The sequence below is a fragment of the Pygoscelis adeliae genome, unplaced genomic scaffold (genome assembly GCF_000699105.1).
Source record: "Pygoscelis adeliae isolate BGI_AS28 unplaced genomic scaffold, ASM69910v1 Scaffold282, whole genome shotgun sequence".
Taxonomy (NCBI): domain Eukaryota; kingdom Metazoa; phylum Chordata; class Aves; order Sphenisciformes; family Spheniscidae; genus Pygoscelis; species Pygoscelis adeliae.
The window spans coordinates 2984182-2990181 of record NW_008824352.1 but is presented as its reverse complement, the minus strand read 5'-3'; the positions used below and the strand labels follow the sequence as shown (position 1 = coordinate 2990181).

General features: G+C 41.2%; 1 protein-coding gene across 1 annotated transcript in view; it reads right to left on the bottom strand.

The window, feature by feature from the left end:
* Positions 1-3396: 3396 nt before the first annotated feature.
* UBE2G1 (ubiquitin-conjugating enzyme E2G 1) overlaps positions 3397-6000 on the bottom strand; it is a 38445-nt gene continuing 35841 nt past the window's right edge. Inside the window, exons 6-7 of the mRNA XM_009319315.1 lie at positions 4708-4743; positions 3397-4585 (exon numbers count right to left, since the gene is read on the bottom strand). The gene's annotated coding sequence lies outside the window, so the exon portion shown is untranslated. The remainder of the gene's footprint in view (positions 4586-4707; positions 4744-6000) is intronic.

Genomic DNA, 6000 nt, shown 5'->3' with positions numbered 1-6000 from the left:
GTTTTAATGGCTGTGGGGTTTGTCTTCCCCTCCTCAGATAAGGCGTCTTGCCGCGACGATCCCTGCCGGTGCCTCGCGTTGGCTGTTGAACAGCGCCGTGGCCGTGTTTGCAGCGAAAGGCCGACAGTCAGAGCCGGAGGGCTGGGAAATGCTGGAGAAAACCACCCAGCAGCGGGGGCAAACGCAGCGGGGGCCGGGGCCTGAGGGCGGCCTTCGCTCCACTCGCCGTTCGGCCTGCGTCGAAAGCCACCCTCGTGCGCTGGCTTTAGCACACCCCAAAAGCAACGTGTGCCTTCTCCCACTCGTCCAGTTCCAGTACGGCCAGTGGAAGTGCCAACACGGGTTTTCAATCTGAGGGGGTCTCTGCAGCGCACAGCTATTACTTGTATCATCATTACTGTGGTTCCCACACATACAGCTTTTGTTTCAGAGTCAACAGTCCTGGCAACTGGATCTGTGCCCGGTGGGTAAAGAGTGTGGTTGTGTCGAGACAGGCAATGACCAAGCAACAGTAATTAAAGATCATTTTCTCAAGCCGTGTGTACAACAGAGCTGACCCTGCGCTGTTTTCATTGCTCATGATCCTTCCTGCCTAGATGCAACAGAAATACCAAAATATTCTACACTGATCCAACAGCAATTTTTTTGTTTGCTTTTGCACAGTATTGTTCTACAGACATAATTTTCTCCTGACTTCACCATTAAGTGATCTTTGAAAAGTTGCTCTGCCTTGTATCTTAAGTTTTCTGTGCCTGTTGGATAAAACAGCGAAACCAGAACTGGGCCTAGACCTAGGAGAGCCACAGACTGTAGTTTCTAGACATATCATGAGCCATGACCCGTCTCATTTTTCACAGCTCAATGACAAACGCGTACGACTTTGCTACATAGCTAATGTATACCACGGCTTTATGTGTGCTAGTGATCATCTTGAGTAACTGCGAGGAAACAGTTATTGCTGCCTGATCAGATTTAGTCTTAGTTGAACTTTTGAGCAACAACAGAGATCAGATTTCAAACTTCTGCCACGTTTTGCACCTGGGACATCAGCAATCTCACCTTCTCTTGAGGAATTGCCTGGGCAGGAAGCCGTCTTATTACAGCCTCTCTTTAAAACCCAAGCACCTTCTGGTTTGGTTTGAAATCACTCATATACGCTTCTGAAGATACGCAGAAATTATAAGACTCATGGTGCTCCACTGTTTGCATTGTGATGGCAGCGTACCAAGAGCAGCACACCAGATGGTACAGACGCAATAAAGTGTCCACCCCCCATCGGCCTACCAAAAAAAACAAAATACACTTACAATCAGTTCAGAATTAACGTTCTCCATTTATTGATCGTCTAGTTTCAATAAGCATTTTCTAGGCATCACAGCTGGAAAGAATTTTAGCATGACAGCTGAAGAACCCTTCTGATTTTTACAGAGATCTTCTCTGATGTATAAGGGGCAGCATGGAGAAATATAAAAAAGGAATTAGGATGGCCATACTACTTTGATATTTACTACAATTCCATGCTTTGCTTTTCCTTCTCCCTTAGTGATGCAGTGTTATCTGGGAAGCAGGCCACCACATGTTGGGGGAAAAAACAGCACAAAAACTCAGCCATAATTACAAGCCTCCAGAGAACTAGAAAAAGTGTAACTGATCATCCAGTACGCTGACAGCCTACATAAACCAAACTAGATACAAGATCTTGCTACAAGTGAAACTGAGTAAGAATGCTGGTTTACTGGATTGTTCAACAAGTATTCTAGTACTACTCGTATGTACTGCATCTCTTCAACGGCGTTCCTATCTTGAGGCTAAGCAGAAATTTCCGGTTGTATTAGTAACCATCGTAGCCAGATCCTTTTCACATGTGGGGCAAGAACAAACAAAAAGCCACCTGCGATCACAGAGAAGTTAAATAGGCCATTTCTATGTCTGCCAGAGGCCTTCTACAACCTGGACGTTTGGCACCAGACCCTTAACTGCGTCTTTCATTAAGTCTTTGGGCATTAGCCATACCTGCAGCTTGTACGTCATAACAGTACCTCACAGCAACACTCCTTCCTTTAGAATATCTGGGTCATGTGGAATCACAAACCATCTGCGTAAGCCAAACAGAAGTGGGTTTATGTTTGAATAATCTATAAAGAGGGGAACCAACACTGCTGTGGAATTGACAGTTCTTCCATACCACTGATGCAAGACCAATGCTTCCAGGCCAGAAGCAGCTCTTCTGGAGAACAAATGAGAAAAATAAAGCTTTAACTATTTTGTGAAGTTTACAGATGAGTCAGTTGTGAACAGTATGTGTTACTTAAGACGACAAAACAGAGAACACTGTTGAACTTGCTGAAAGCAGCAAGTACCAACTACCTTGAATTGCTGCCAGCTCTTTAGAAACACTGTGGAAAGGGAAAAGGAAGGGCAGCCGGGAGGGGGGGGAAGAAGTCCACTGCTAGGTTTAGGAAGAGTAGCTTCTTCCCCATGTTTTGTTTATGGAAAGAATGGCACCGTGCCACTGAGGTTCTGCACAGTCCCAACTCTTCGGTAAGTGAAAAAGGGTAGCCAGCTGATGGGCAAGAAACCTCCTCTCAAGCAATTTTAGACCAGCACTCAAACAGGAACTAAAATCAGCTGGGTACCAATAGCTCTGAAGTACTGCACACATCTGCCTGCCTACCATGAGCAGGCTATCCAATTAAAAGCAAATTTAACTAATGATTTCTCAAAATAATTAGTTACCAAATATGGAAATATGGACATTAAACACATCTATGTTTACCTAAAACACCTGCAGGAAGAAGCAATACCTTTACTTCTAAGTCATCTTACACTTACTAAATGGCTTTTCTGTCTGATATGGCTGTATTGCCACGAATAACCACGATCTCCTTCCACCCCTCAAGAAACCTGTAATATATGCCTTTTAGTATATGCATGTGGCACAGCAACCTGAAACTAAGTGCAGCCAGCTAGCAAATTAGTACTGAAAGCTTCTTAAAAGATGACTCTCTAACGCTGGAACTCTTGATTTATTAGTGGGTTACTCTGTGCTGTGAAAAGCTGTTGTAAACCTGTGACAGAGCAGAGAACAGTCAAGTAGTTGCAAGCTCCTTTATAAAGTTTCTTTGGTAGAAAGCTATTTCAGGTAGGCTTGGAAAACTCTTGTTACCAGATACTCCAAGATTAGTATTTGCTCACTGGAGGGTCAAAGATGGTTACAATAGGAAGAAAAGTGTGTGTTTTGTTTGCTTTTTAATTATTTCAAGATTAAATACAGTATGTCAAATTCAACAAATGTTTGCTGATGTTATGTTGTTGAAGATGTTCAGGTAAGTTCTGCTCCAACTGCAGTTACCCTTCCTATTTAGATACTCAAGACAGCCAGTTTGACACATTATTATTGGAAAAAATTATATTTTGGAAGAACTCACTACAGAAGGTGACAGAATTCCAAAAATCAAATTACATGAAAATATACATCGCAATTTTCTTTGTACATTAGGTGAGGAAAACTCTGAAGTAGAAGGCAAAGAATATGAAGGGCCACAGAAGAGAGAAAAGGGAAAAGGAGGGAAACTATTTTTGATACCAAACCCAGAAGTTAGTCAGCTGAAAGCCTACAGATGTGCATGCTTGAACTCAACCTTGAGAAAAAACAAGCCTCCCACACACACACCCCGCCCCACACACAGGCAATGAAAAAGGCAAAAAAAAAAAATCACCCATAAAAAGCAGCTCATTTCTATCTTGGACTAACTTAGTCAACTGAACTTCCAAATGAAAGCGCTCAAGTCCCTTGGAAGTTAAAAATCCAGCAGGCTGCTCAAGGGTGCTCCACGGCCAGTTTTATTGCTATACCCAATTCAAGATGTGCAATTGGGTTTAAATAAAAGGGGTGGGAAAGAAAAAAAAGCACCTTTGAGACTACAAAGGTCATCATAAAAGAAGACGCAAGTAATTAATAGCAAATCCTTTCAGGGTTTAATTAGGAAAATTTTAAAGTTCTGTTGGGGGAAATAAAAGGGAGCACATTTCCAAAAACCGAAAAAGAGATACTAAACTTTAATAAGCAAGAGATTTTAATTAAGCCTCAGTGGGTCAAAGGAAAATTAAAGTGGGGAAAAAAACCCACAACTTTATCCTAATTGGTTTTAGTTTGACATGCTTCACAAGTTGTTTTTGTTTTTTGTTGGTTTTTTTTTTTAACTGATAGGAAACAATGAATAGGGAGAGAAAAACCTGCTAAAATCTTTAGAATTTACACGATTCTATTCCTAACTACAGACAGCATTATTTGGTACAATGTGTATTTGTGGATGTACATGAACAGTATATATATTATCCGGATCATGTTGTGCTATGTACACATCTTTACAATTCTTCCTGAAGGTTAAAGCAGTTCATTAGATTTCAAAATGCGTAATCATCTTGTGTTGGCACTTGTTAGGCTCTTGTCAGCATTGATAACTGGCATGTTTTATTGCAGCCCAGTTCCAGCCAGTGTTTGCCAACTTGTAACAACAGAAGTCCAGCAATAGGTGGGTAGAGTGCAGGAAAAAAAACAGTGCCATGTTTCTCAATTGGAGACCTACAAAGAAATCACAGTTATTAAAATAAAACCCCTCATCATCCTCAATTATTTTAAAAGATGTTAAATAGTGTTTCAAGCTCAAGGAAGATAATCATTACTTGAACAAGAACTTTACATACCTCTAAACAGAAGATGCATAAATCCAAAATCATCACCTGAGAGAGACTTGAGTTAGTTCAGCATACTGTGTATCCAAGCTCAACTATCAGACTTTCAGGCTCCTGTTACTCACGTTGCTTGTCAAGTGCATAGTGTGTAAATGTTCGATTATTCACACACAGGGCTAAACACGTGTAGATTTATCATTGAAACTTCCGTGCATCACTTACTGTGAATGATGGATGCTGCTTCAACAGCGAAGTGCAGTACAAAATGGCATAGCAGTGCTTCATTAAGCAATAACACCACAGCTACCTAGTCAGACTGTGCTTGTTTGAAACCAGCTATATGGCCCCTTCTCATCGAATTCATTGCCCATCACTTACTTAGGAGGAGTCACCAGGACTTAGAAAAGCTTTTGCCTTCCAAAAAAGCAACACAGCCAATTACTTAAATATTTGTCATGAGCATTGTTTCACTATGGCCAAGTTTAACATGGCAACAGAGCTGAGGTTAGTTAAGGATACTCTGGAGCATTACTCACAGTTACTCCCTTTCTCTAACACAGAAAAAATTGTCAGCTGCATTAACAATTCTTACACTCTAGTTATAGGCAGTTATATAAGACATTCAGTTCTTTTGCTTAGTCTTTTGATCAATATTAAGCATTTTCATGCTTTCTCTATCCTGGAGAAAGTTCCGTTCAATCAAAGCATTTCTGCAGAGAAGAGATACTGCAGTACTAGCTTGTCACAGATGGAGCCTTCCCCCACCCCCACAATTCTTACAGAAGTGTAAGAAAGGAATTCTCTCCTGTACAGCCTTGGTGAAGAAAAACTACCTAGCAGGAGCATTTAGTAAGCTGCTCTAGTTGTTCAGACAGTACAACCCCTTTAAACTATATACAGTGCCATATTTCACCCCCACAAGTTCTGTATGCTGAAGCTAACTAGTACATATGGTTTTGGGCTTCTCCAGCCAAATGGGTCAGAGTAGTTTATTTGCCAAACCAACCATTAAGAAAGGGCAGCTTCAACACAAAGCTCTTGTTTTGCTTTGAAAAGCAAGAGTGGGAAATTATTAGCTAGTTGAGGAAGTTTTTCCTTGGCATACCAAGATTAAGGTGACCAAAGGCCAGGTATTTAAGGGCCACATTTTACTACAGAGCTTTCTACAAGAGCTTACTGTGTTAAAAAAAGAGTCCCATTAAAACTAGGATGGGGTTGTTCAAATTATATTAAGTATCTTGAGTCAGAAGCTCATTTTTAACAGGGTGGCATAAAGTGTAAATATCACATCAGCTACTCTCAGGT